This window comes from Dermacentor albipictus, chromosome 9 (assembly GCF_038994185.2).
Source record: "Dermacentor albipictus isolate Rhodes 1998 colony chromosome 9, USDA_Dalb.pri_finalv2, whole genome shotgun sequence".
In the NCBI taxonomy this organism is placed as follows: domain Eukaryota; kingdom Metazoa; phylum Arthropoda; class Arachnida; order Ixodida; family Ixodidae; genus Dermacentor; species Dermacentor albipictus.
Genome location: NC_091829.1, coordinates 25622609 through 25635463, shown reverse-complemented (window position 1 = coordinate 25635463; position 12855 = coordinate 25622609). Strand labels below are relative to the sequence as shown.

The window sequence follows — 12855 nt, the reverse complement described above, 5'->3', positions numbered from 1 at the left end:
GGCGCGCTCGCTCCCCACGTTTTGCGTGCCAACTTTTGTGTGTTTTGCTTTAGCAGTGCTGGAAGCACAACAGTGCAACCGGCTTCCCGTTACTTTTTTTCTTTCTTTTTTTTACTTTGTGATCCACCCTGGTCTTTCTTCCCTGCATTATTTCTGGGCTGTTTTGCAGCTTTCGTTCGACAACGCGCAGCCGCGTGTACTACCGCCTTGACTGTCCCCCCCGAACAACCCACCCCACTCTCCTGCTTTGCAATTTGGGCCCTTCGAAAGAGGAGAGGAAGGAACATAAAGCGTTTTGCCAAGAACGCCCTTCCGAGCACCTCCCGAGGCACCGCGCCATCAGGAAGTGGAAAAAGCTTTTCCCTTCCCGCTTTTTTTTTTCTTCCTTGCTTTACTCCGTGGCTAGTTTCATCCACCGCATTTTGTCCTAAAAGCGTAGTCGGCTCCTCTTTCAAGGGAAACAACAAATTTCTACGCTCGTTTTCCCAGGCGCGCTCGTAGACAAAAAGAAAAGAAGCCTCAAGAAAGCGATCTTTCTGCAGCCAAGACAAGAACAAGAAGAAGTGCCCGGGGCACAGCCTTTATTCATCGGTCCGGAACACCATGCAAAAAAAGAAAGCGTTTGCAGAGATAAAACGGCGGCAGAGACGGTCGAGAAAGACGGAATACAGCACACAGTGAGGGTCGAGATCCTACAGCGGTGGCTACTGACCGGCTCGCCAATTCCACAAGTTGCGACGAGCTAGCTAGCTTCCTTAACTAAAACCTATCGGGTTCGTTTAGAAATCACCAAGGACCGCCGCGCGCCATCCGTTCTTTGTGGAACTGATTCCAATACGGTCCCTATTTGCATTATCCTTGGCAATAGAATTGCCGTCGCACGGGCGACAGAAAAGATTGACAAAAAGATACAGCGAAAGAGTGTGGGAAATAAAAGAGCCGGGGTTAGGTGGAGGCCTTGATTCGGACAGATCTTTATGTGATGCAGTGAAGCGCAGACACAAGTTACCTATGTGCTGCTGCTTAAGACGACGGCAGAGTTGAAGTAAGGCGCTATATTGGGATCCAATCTTGGAAGTACTGCGCGTACTTTCGAGAAAGAAATGAAAAAAAAAATAAAAGTGTGCGCGCTCGCGGACTCGCTGTCTGCCGCGAGTAATGCGTCGATCAATAATTCAAGGCGCGCTTCGAAATTGAGCTCCAGCGTGACCGGAAAAAAAGATAACGTCTTATATGCGTAAGGGAGGGGGCGTTTGATGAGGCATGCATATTAATAACGCTAATGCAAAACTGCAAATCAATGCTGATAAAGGAAAAGAATAAACGATGCAAGGTATTTTGTCAGATTTTGTTAGGTTCCAAATGAATGCCGGCGAGCACGTTTTGACAAGAACGCTGTAAATGCAGGAGTTGGAAAAAGTTCGCCGTTCTTGCGAAAGGTGGATTGGCCGCATAAATGGAGATGAGAGTTGCGCGCAGAAATGACGAATGAATGAAACAATCGAGAGAGAAAATTGCTCCACGAAAAAGCAGAATTCAGATTGCCCTTGGTACTCGACTTATACGTGCAACTGTGTGGAGCACAAAATGCTCAGATATCGCTTCAAGGATGACAGTGATTAACGAGAGAGAGAGAGAGAGAGAGAGAGTAGCCGGTGCTAAAGGTGCGCCGCTTGTAGTAAATCAAAACAGTCAATATTAGAAAACTCCCACGATAAAGACGATAAAACCGCAACATGTGCGCATGTACGCATGTATACGAGACAGACAAACACACAAACAAAATTTAGTGTTTCCATCATTACGGTTTTTCATTGAGAGAATAGGGAACGTTAGAGCACTACACGGGCCAGCATGATCGCAGCGAGGCCGTGCCAAAGCGTTTTTTTTTCTTTCCCTCTTTTTTCTTGGGGGGCGGGGGGGAGACCGCTCATAAAAGGGCCTATGTAGTGCCTTCGAGCACACGCAAACATTAGGCATAGCAAAGTCCAAGGCATTCTGTGCCAAGCTAAAGTGACACGCGCAAATAGCTGGCTCTTACCCCCGTATGCAGAGATGCAACTTAAGTCGAAGCACATGCTTGACTTGATCCGAGTGACGCCTATCGGGAACGCGCCGAAGAAAAAGCAGTGAGCGTCTTTGGGCACGTTAACGCCAGGCGTCATCTAAATCAAGTCAAGCATGTGCTTCGACTTAAGTTGCATCTCTGCATACGGTGGTTAATATACCTTAACGAAAAAAAAATAGAAAAACGGAAGTTCACGTTTTTTTTTCCTTTCCACAAGAGCGAACATTGTTTCCGCGCGAAGATAAATAAATTATACAAAATATCGCTCTTGAAACCATTTCCCTGTTACTGCTGTTGGCGCTCTACAACTATTACAACTTTCGATACTACAATATTTCAGCGCTAACGTAAGGGGTGTCTCTCGCAAGGGGAAAATTGGCATTCACCCCAACTGTAGCACGAAGCTACGTGCTACGATTCGGATGGATGCCTGTTCTTTCCATTTCTGTACTCTCCTCCACCTTGCGAGCTTCTGCAGAACTGACTTGCGTTTATTTTATGATGTACGTCCGTGAATTCGCCTGTTTCTATGTACATATCAACCTAACTTCGGTTTACCTAAATCTGATTAGACGATATTTGCCATATAAAGAAGTGCTGTCAGTTGGCCGACACATATTCACGGAGCCCTATGCTTTGAAAACCACACAACAACGAAGCGAGCTCAGCGGCCCGCTAAATTTAACGGAGTTCCTTGTGGAAATACGGATATGTCCGGTTTCAGTTCACGTCATGGATGCCACTGATACATGTCAAAAGGTTAGGCGCCCCCTTTAAAGAACACAAGACATGTTCAGCGGGTAACGATAAATGCGTACGTCGACAAAAAAGCAAATTTCTTGAATACGATGACGTTTTCGTGTGCCTTCCGTTGAACGAAGTCTTTAGATTCGACGAACTAATTCCAAGGTCCCAGCGATTTCGTTAATGACGATTTAACTGTGTACCTGCCAAGCGTCCTTTGATCAACTCAAGCATGAGTTTCAAGTTAAGATGCATTTTTTGAATACGGGGTTGCGACTTACTTGTCGGTGGAGCGAGGTAATCTCTTTCCCCCTTTTCTTGCCTCTGAAGCCCCCTGCTGATCGATGGCAGCAAGCGGGCGGCTCCATCGGAGCGTAGAACGCTAAGTTATAGCTGAGTAATGGAGCGGGTTATTCGCAACGATGGGCCTTATCCCATAACGCAGAATGCAGGTCGAGCACGTGATTTCTCTTCTGCGTCCCACGTTCACGTGCCCGTGGTGCCTCGCTTCCGATTACGCTAGAGCAACGGCAGGGATCCGGGCCAAGTCGCCCCGCGCTACGGTAATTGACTAACGGGATTTGAATACCCCGGGTTCCAACCCATCGAACCCTTCCACCGAGTAGGCGGGGAAGAGGGGGGGGGGGGGAGTGGAGAAACCGTCGGGGAAATGATTTCCCAGAGGGCGCGCCCGGGCAAGTTACATTAATAAGTAACATGCGAACTGGTTCTGCTCGATATTGCGAATTTTTTGTATACAACAACCCCCCCCCCCTCACCCGGGCTGGTCTTATTACTTCCCCATTCTCATGGCCTCGCAATACGCGCACTCTTGCCATTGTGCGCCATGCTCACGTTTATATGGCGGCTTCCAATGCCCTCGTTGACTTCAATGCAGAGCTTTCTGGTTCTACCCTTTATGCAGCAAGCGGATCCTGTAGGGGTTGGAGGACGGGACGTCGGGATGAAAACCAAACTTGGGAGTGTTTATTTTACGTTATTTACATGGAGGTGAGCGACAGGTAACAGTCGTACAGTCATTACGGGCCGGCAGCAACTCGGACGCTGCGGTCCGCGGCAAGAAGTTCGAGAGAGGTGAATCAGGGAATCAGGGCATGTCCCAGAATGCCAGGTCTCTCTGGAAGGCTTCTTATAAACCCTTCGAGCACTGTAAGTCACGTCATGTTTGACCAATGGGAGAGTCCACTCCGATGACGCCACTTTCAGCCAATGGTAGGCGCCCGTGTCGCGGTGTCACACTTGGCGGCTCTCTGCGGTCTTGCCTCGCAGACTGGCAATGCACTTCTAACGAGGAGAAGGGGAGGGCTGCTCATGCTCCATTGTCGGATGCCCACCTGCTAATCCCGGCGGCGCACGAACTTGTTGGCACGTGAACTTGTTGCCTTAAACTTGTTTGCTCGGCCGCTCCTCTGGAATGTGCTTTCCTGCTTCGGCATTCCTCAATTAGCTGTGCTGCGAACCGATGTGGTCTGGGGAACTCGAAGTAATCGCAGGAAACAGCTCCATATCTAACAATCCATGCACATTTGGGAGCACCATACGCTTTATTTCTTTCCTTCGTTCTTTTTATTTCATCCGCTTGCGTCCCGTCGTGCCGAGGTGACGTGTACACTATACAGTATCGTAAGGTATCACACCGTCACGTGACGACAGTGGCGCAGGGGCTACGGCGCTCTGCTGCTGAGCACGAACGAGGTCTTGGGTTCGATTCTCGGCGCGGGCGGTCGCATATTTCGATGGGGCGAAACGCAAAAAGACTGCAAAAGAGTACGCATTTGGGCTGGTTGGTTCATGACTACGAGCAATAAAAACAGCGCTAAACGACGGGACGAGTGAAGGGACACAGACACAGCGCCGTTGTCTGTGTCCCTTCACTCGTCCCGTCGTTTAGCGCTGTTTTTATTGCTCGCAAAAAGACGTTCGTATACCAAGCTTTGGGTTGGACGCTAAGGAGCCTCACTGAGGCCGTCAAAATGAATCTGAAGCGTACGGCGTCTCACATAGTCCTAGCCTTGCTCTGGGACCTAAAAACCACTCAATTAATCAGAATCAATCTGACCAATCGACATTCCAGCACACGTCTTTCTGCTCTTGCACCAGTGCTCCCCCTTAGGCACATACACGCTTTCATTGTCAAAATCTAGCAAACTTATAGCCATACGTGCAGACATCCCGCTACAGGTGCTAGCGTCCTACAACTAAAGCGCCGCGTCCTTCCCAATCGGCGTAGATTCAGTAATTTTTTCAGTACCGCACACAGGGCAACTTGCCTTTTTTTTTTCTGAGACCTGCCTGCGCGTTGGATTTCGCAGTGCATGAATGCGCACGGCGAAAACAAGTTTGGTAAAAGCGAATGATTCCCTACAGGGGCTCGTATCCGAAGCAGAATGCTTAGAGCTCAATAGATTACAGACTCAGTCAAGTGGTTATTGCAAAATATAATCAGAAGTTTTTCTTTCAGCCAGGCAAAAAATATGCCGCAATGTCGCTTAACCTTTCATGTCAACGATGAAATTAAAATTTAATTTAAAGAACAGGACAATGCGGGTGTATTGTTACGTGCAAACCAATATGGCGCGCGAAAGGAATAGTTGGCGCAACTTCATGCTGTAGTTCGCGGCGAACAGATGAAACACGACGCTGAGAAGAAAGGCGGCGAGTTGCGCTCGCTTTTTCATCACAAGCCCCCCCCCCCTCTAAAAAAAAAAAAACTGAGCTGCATGTTTATAAAAGAGTTACCCCAAACTCTGCTCAAGCAAAAAAAATAAATAAATAACGGAAGAAAGACAAAAAAACTTGCTTTTGGCGCTACACGCCCGACTGCACGATACGAAACCTGATCGATGTTTCCGCTGCAGCGTGTGCGTGCGTGCGTGCGTGTGTGTGTGTGTGTGTGTGTGTGTGTGTGTGTGTGTGTGTGAGAGAGAGAGAGAGAGAGAGAGAGAGAGAGAGAGAGCCCGTTATCGTGCATTTGCATCCCTTTCATGGGTACACTCTCCGTGCCTTTGATTTGCGCGGGGTTTCGACCCGATCAAACGCCCAAGCGGCGATGATCCATCCCCGCGACGCCAGCGCATCCGACGGGGAGTTACCGTGCCTCCTGCTTAGTCCCTTAAGAGCCGTGCTCGACAGTAATTCCTTCATTTAATTATTCACGCGGAATATAATATCGTGGCAAGCTCAAATAAAAAAAAACGAAACGATGTCACCCTCCAACCTTTCTTTCTCACTGTCTTCTATTTCTACTTGTACAGTCACCATCCGGTCCTTTTGTTCCGTATATGAGAGACAGGGTTCAGAGATGCGCCACGCGACGATGAGAGCACAATGAGCAGTGGGAATATTATACGGGGTGAATAGGCTCTGGGAAGTTCCCGTCGTGGGAGCAAGCTGCGATAATAGGCCGACGAGATCACAAAGCACGATGTTTTATGACTTTTAGAAAGCACGCACTCCATAACTCAGTCAATCAATCGAGCCACTCGCTCATTCTCTCCGTATGCTCCATGCATTATACTCGTTACTCAAAGACGTTGCACCTTTCGTTGACTTGTAACCCACTATATAGGATAGTTATCACTCTACCAGTATGTATGTATGTATGTATGTATGTATGTATGTATGTATGTATGTGTGTGTGTATGTGTGTATGTATGTATGTATGTATGTATGTATGTATGTATGTATGTATGTATGTATGTATGTATGTATGTATGTATGTATGTATGTATGTATGTATGTATGTAACAGAGGTATAGTGGCGCAATGTAAAATAACATAACGGAGAAAAAGTAGAGACGACATAAAGCAAGTTGGGCAAGCTCTTTCTGTCGTCTTTCTTCTTCCGTATGGTATTTTACACCGCGCTACAATACTTTTATTGGCTATGTACCAACTCGCCGAACATAGTACCCTGCTAAAGAACATATATTGCCCGATTCCTTCTGCAGCTCCATCATTATCTCATTTATTTATTTTTGCATACATTTATCTCTCGAAACACGGGTTCTGCCCCTCGTTACGAGGGACAGAACAAATCAACGAGGACAAGTGGCTCTCCGCTATCAAGAGCCCCGATGCCGGGGCGCAACTATGGGCTGTCCAGAGGGCCCACGATGCGGCGGTCGGGCAAGACCTGACTGTCCCAACGTGGGAGCGGCCCGCAGCGCGCCGAGTCGCGTACCTCGGGACCTTATTAAAGTTTTGCATCCATCCATCGAAACACGGCTCACTCCACAAATGCGTGAATCATTTCAAGCGGTGCAGTCACTGCGCAGTAACACACGTGCCAGTTTTGAGATGCGCGCGACATTATATATGCGAACACGCACCACGCCACGAGGCGGGCGACCAGGTCGGTGCGCGCATCTTTCGAGACGGTGCGTAAACAGGCGAACGCAAACGTGGAAGCGCAAGGGCGACACACACACACACACACACACACACACACACACACACACACACACACACACACACACACACACACACACACACACACACACACACACACAAACAAACAAACACACACACACACAACACACACACACACACACACACACACACACAGTTACGCGTTTGAATATCTGCTTCCGCGTGCGCACACAAGGCCAAACACGCGTTAAAGGACGCACATATATATAATATGCATAACATATGCGTTTGCATATATATATATATGCATGCCCGTATGCACACACATGCACGAAGCACAGAAAGACCCCACAGGCGCGAAAGCGCAAATACGCGCAAGGACGCGAGCACTCGGTCCGTCTTTTCCTGGCGTCTAGGCGCTTCGCTCACTCGTCACGTGTTTGGCCAATGCAAACCCCACCACCACCTTCCCCCTAAACGTTCGTCTGCTGCCCGGGAGGCGCGCTTTCTCCAACGCCGGGGCACGCAGGCCCGACGATCCCGCGACGCGAAGCGGTCGCTGCTGGTAGACCACTCACACTCTGCATCAACAGCAGCCGCTCTGCCATCAGAGTCGTCGTCGAGGTACGGCGAGAGATTGCGCAACGTTTTTTTTTCTTTTTTTTTTTTAGTACGCGGGTGTGCGGGCGCGCGACGCATAATCGAGCGTGGCCACGCATAATGGAGTGTCGCGAGACACTCGAACGAACTTCGCGTTTCGTCAGAGCCATCCCACATGCCCGCGCGCCTTATGAGGCAATTACGGCGCGCCGCTTACACATACAGCGCCATTCCGGCGATCCGCACTCGTATGCATGCATTTATGCATGCGGGCACGCGCGCGCGTGCGCGCGTGCTCATCGATGCACTGATAAGTTATACGGAAACACGCGGTAGGCTTCCTTGTCGCGCAAAGCGAGAGCTCCAAATTGACCTCATCGTCACGTGAGAGAGAGAGAGAGAGAGAGAGAGAGAGAGAGAGAGAGAGTATACGCAACACCGAAAGCGATGAAACCTAGATTCCTGCAAGAATTCGGATCCAGCAACTTCTGACTAAAAACACTATGGCATGTTCGCACAAAGATGAAGGCTTGAAGTGCGATAATTGCAGTCGAAGAAAAGGCGTCGCTGGAGCCAGCGTTTCCACAAAGGGGCGCGCATCTTCATTAAAAAAAAAAGAAAAGAAAAACGGGGCAGTTGGTGTTCTGACGAAGCCGAGCTGCAGCCCCGTTGTCGCGACGTTGGCACCGACGACGTACATCCCCTGTCCGACCACTGTCATTCTACATTTAATATAGGCGTACACAGGAGCCCCGCAAACTGCACGTCTTCAATCTGCTTGACTGAGCTCATAGAGACACGCAACGAGAAATATTCGTTGAGGCTTATTCGTAACTCACGCTCCAACGATAGCAAATCGGCCACAGTAACAACAGGAGGAGGGGCTTGCATGACGAACCAGCAGAGGCGTAAGAACGAAAGACGGGTCCCGAAGCCGTCTCCCGAACCAGCTCGCCAGTGACGTAGCTCGTTTTCACAGCATATCCTAGGGCCCATAGTTACCTCTTCATTAAAAAAGATATTCTGGGGTTTTACGTGCTAAAAACACGATCTGATTATGAAGCACGCCGTACAGAGGGGGGACTCCGGATTAATTTCGGGGCCACTTGCGGTTTTTTAACGTGCACCCAATGCGCAGTACACGGGTGTTTGTGCATTTCGCCGCCGTCGAAATGCAGGGCCGCCGAGGCCGGAGTTCGATGCCGCGACATCGTGCTTAGTAGCGCAGCGCCAAAGCCACCAAGCAACCACGGTGGATACTGTTCGCCGGTATAGACGTACTGCAGAGTATTCTAAAGGAGCCAAAGACTGAACTAAGTTTTGAGAACTGTTTGCCATACGCCACGACAGAGCAGAGTCAAGCTTAACGGCGAAGAAGAGCCCATTTAAGTAAAACTGCACCATTCAGGACACAGGGGGAACTGTGTAAACGTAACCACTACGCGAATACGCAAAATATAATAATACAACCTGGGAGTCGGGGTAAAGAAACCGCGTGACGTCTCTCCCCACCCAATAACTGGTGCAGGAACGCGGAAGTCAGGGGAACACAAAAAGGTTCTTGCACGAGCGTATGAAACCACGCGCATGCAATACGAGCAAAAAAAAAAGAAAATGAAATGAACAACACAGGAGCGAACGTACATCTGGCACTTTGAGTAACGAGTAGCGGCAGCCGCAGATGCGAAAGTACTATATTGCGTACAGGCAGTCTAGCCGACCACCGCACGTACAGTATGCGCAAAAAAAAAAAGCACGTCGCACATACGCGCTTCGGCCGAGGGAGCGTGAGCGTCGTGATCTCACCGCACGTGCGACGTGCATGCAACACAGCAGCGCGAGCGTGGCCAGCGCCAAACGCGCGTATACGCCACACAATGCAGGCCGCAAACAAAACGCCCGCGACGCGTGCCGGACGGCCAAAAACGTTCGCTCGCCGTCACGCCAATAGTGCGCTTCGCGTCCCGCCAGACGGCGTGGCTGTCGCATGTCGCGTTACCCCCCTACGCGCTGCGGCGCACCTATTATAAGCCGCTTGGCGGGCAGCTTTCATTTCCTGTCTCCACTGGAGCGTTCATTTGTCACGGAGAGAACACGCCGCGCTGGGGGAACCGCGGCCTTTTGTAGATTAAAGTCGCACGATCCATCCACGCGGCTCACGCCTTGTGTACCACGTGCGACAATTCCGCCCGGCCTGTCGTGTTTCAGGGAGAGCCTCACGGCGTTAACGGCGCGACTGATAGTCGTCATTTTTCTCGCAGCGCGGTAATATGCAGTGACAACCGCACGATGCAGTGCAACGTGTTGCTGTTATTGTTCACTCGCGCCGTACTCATGATGTATTACTTTCGCAGATGTATCTCTAAGCTCGTGTTTATTGGCTAAGGCATTGCCCGAGTGCCTATACTCCAGTGAGGCATCGATCCCGGTATTTCGCGCTGCCGAAAGTGATCGACCGAGAACAAGGACTCAGTTTTTGCACTGTGCAACGTAATCCAAATAGAGACATCGAAGCCGATGGTCGTGTCCCTGTAGCGTACACGGGGACGCTACGTTGAAAGAGACACAAGCGCCACCTGCGATTCTTGGTGCGTTATTGTGGCAATCATTTGACTCGAAAGGGTTCCGTTTCGCCGGTGGGAAACTTGAATTGAATTGTGGGGTTTGACGTGCCAAAACCACGATGTGATTATTAGACATGCCGCAGTGAGGGATTGCGGATTAACTTTGACCGCAAGGGGATCTTTAATGTGCTGGCAATGCACGCCGGGACGCGGGTGTTTTTTTGCATTTCGCCCCCATCGAAATGTGGCGTCCGCATCCGGGATTCGATAGGACGATAGCCGTTAAACGCACATATCAGAAGTGACGCTTGCTAACACTCTTCCTTTTGTGTATCCTTTGTTCTGTTGAGAAGAAATGCCACGCTACGACCTCCCCGGGTCATGGCTAACTCAACCGCGCAGGCGTGGCACGTCCAGCTGTACGTGCACTTACGCACCAGGGTGATCATAAGTTGGATGCTTAGCAATGACCGCTCCTCCACGAAGCGACCATAAGCTGGCAGCTGACCATTAGCAGCACCTGGTACCTTATTGCTTAATACGTGGTTTGAATCAACATTAACTGACGCTCTCTATACTTCTTGGAACAACAATTATTCCAGGAAGTGCGAGAAGCGCAAAACATCAGCTACAATGAGAAGTCATTTCCTATACGGTGTTATTCCATATTTAACGTGCTTTCGGAAACGTCAGGCAGAACCGAAAGCTGCCAAGAAAGATTTAATCCGAAATACGTGCGCTGGGAGGCTTCCCTGGGGATTCTTGCGGACAACAGACAACTGATTTAGATTAGTAAACGCTCAGTCAATTTCATTTAATATGCATGGTATGATGCCATGTCATTGGCTCTACGCGGACAACGTATTAAAGTGTGTGGTTTCGTAACATTCTTAATGCAACTGCTCAAAAGAAAAGCTTCTCTAGAAGTTATGCAAGGTCGATCGCATAAGTCTGCTGTACTGTTTTTTATTCGTTTATTTGTTTTATGTTGAATTCCAATGGCGGAGTCGGAGCAAGTTTTTCTGCTCTTTTCGGAGCAGATTTGTTCCAATGACAGAGTGAGGGCGGGAGTAAGGTGTTCCAACGAGAGAGTCGGAGTGGATTCGGAGCGGGAGTCACTCCGTGGAGTAGAAAAAGATGCTCCGCCAAAATCGGCGGAGTGGACCGGAACTCTGCGTGACGTATTTCCTTTACCACGTTTGTCTGCTGGGAGGCGCCACCGGTCATGACTCGCGACGAAGCAAAAGCTGCTGCACGCTTGGCGAGATATCCATTCCGCACTTAAAAAACAACAACAGGTGAACGGCGCTGAAGAGACAAGTGACCGGTGCGGCGGTGCTGGGAGCAAACAGCGGAATGAAATGACAACACGCAAGGTATCCTGGGTAACTCGGTGACAGAACTTCCGCTTCCGCCTTGCTCCGGCGGCGCAGGTTCTGTTCCGCTCGCGGATCTGGAGGCGTTGCTCTGCGCCAGAGTCGAGTGCTCGCTCGCCGAGTCCGTCGGCTGCTCCGCCTCCGCCATTGGAATTCAACATTAGTTTTCGAAGAGGAAGCTTCCAACTTAGCCTACTCCTTCGTCAATAGGCTAGAATAAACAAAGCGCTGAGAAGCGCACAGTATATAAAACTTGCCTGGCCGAACCCACAGGCTCGAGGTATTTGAGTATCGCACGCGCCATCTTCCTATACTGAGGTTCGTGACGCAACGAAGACTCACCCATGATTGAGTCCAGATGCGCCCGGCCGTTCATCATCGCCTATCGAGAATGTACGACAAGAGAGCTTATATCGCGCTATAGCCGGCAGCAGCACAAGCAAGCGGCCGAAGCTATAGGAAACGTTAACGACGATGAAGGCGAATTCGGGCCAAAGCCGAAACGGGAGCCCTTCGCTTCCGCTAAACACACTCGCCCAGCTCCTATCGCGACGTATCAGTGGGACCCGAATCATCAGTCAACGCGAAATCAGGGCGCGACGAAAGCAGGCGCTCTCTCTTCGCCTCTCCGAGAGAGACTGTAGTGCAGTAGAGCCCGTATACACTTGTCATAAAAATCCCATGGTACAGCTACAACAACAAGGAGAACAGCATTAAAGAAGTTCAAAGAGAAAGTGGTGAGCGGGTGTCAAGAGAATTCCGCTTCACAGGGAGAAGAAGAAGAGGCAGAAGAAAGGCGTCCGCCGCCGCCGCTTAGTTCTCGGAACGGAAGGAACGACGGCTGGAACCGCACCACGAAAATGCGGGGCAGAAAGACACGAACCAGACGCGCGCGTCCAGACCGAACGCTGCAGCGCCCAGAGCGCTATCTGGCAGGCTAGTAGTACAAACAAGGGGGCTCGCTCGCTCGCCAGCGCGCGCGCGGTCACGCCACGCGCCGCGAGCGCCCTCTGCAAGCCGCATGCTGCCGCAGCCGCCATGTCTATAAACGGTCGCGCAGTGAGCGCAGCATAAGGCTTCGCCCGTTCGCCGAACGACTTTCACAGCCGGC

The 12855-nt window shown here is 50.3% G+C and overlaps 1 protein-coding gene across 3 annotated transcripts in view; it reads right to left on the bottom strand.

Annotated features, from left to right (window-relative positions):
- Nucleotides 1-12855, bottom strand: part of LOC135901912 (uncharacterized) — a 253509-nt gene that overhangs the window by 95793 nt on the left and 144861 nt on the right. The window lies entirely within an intron of this gene.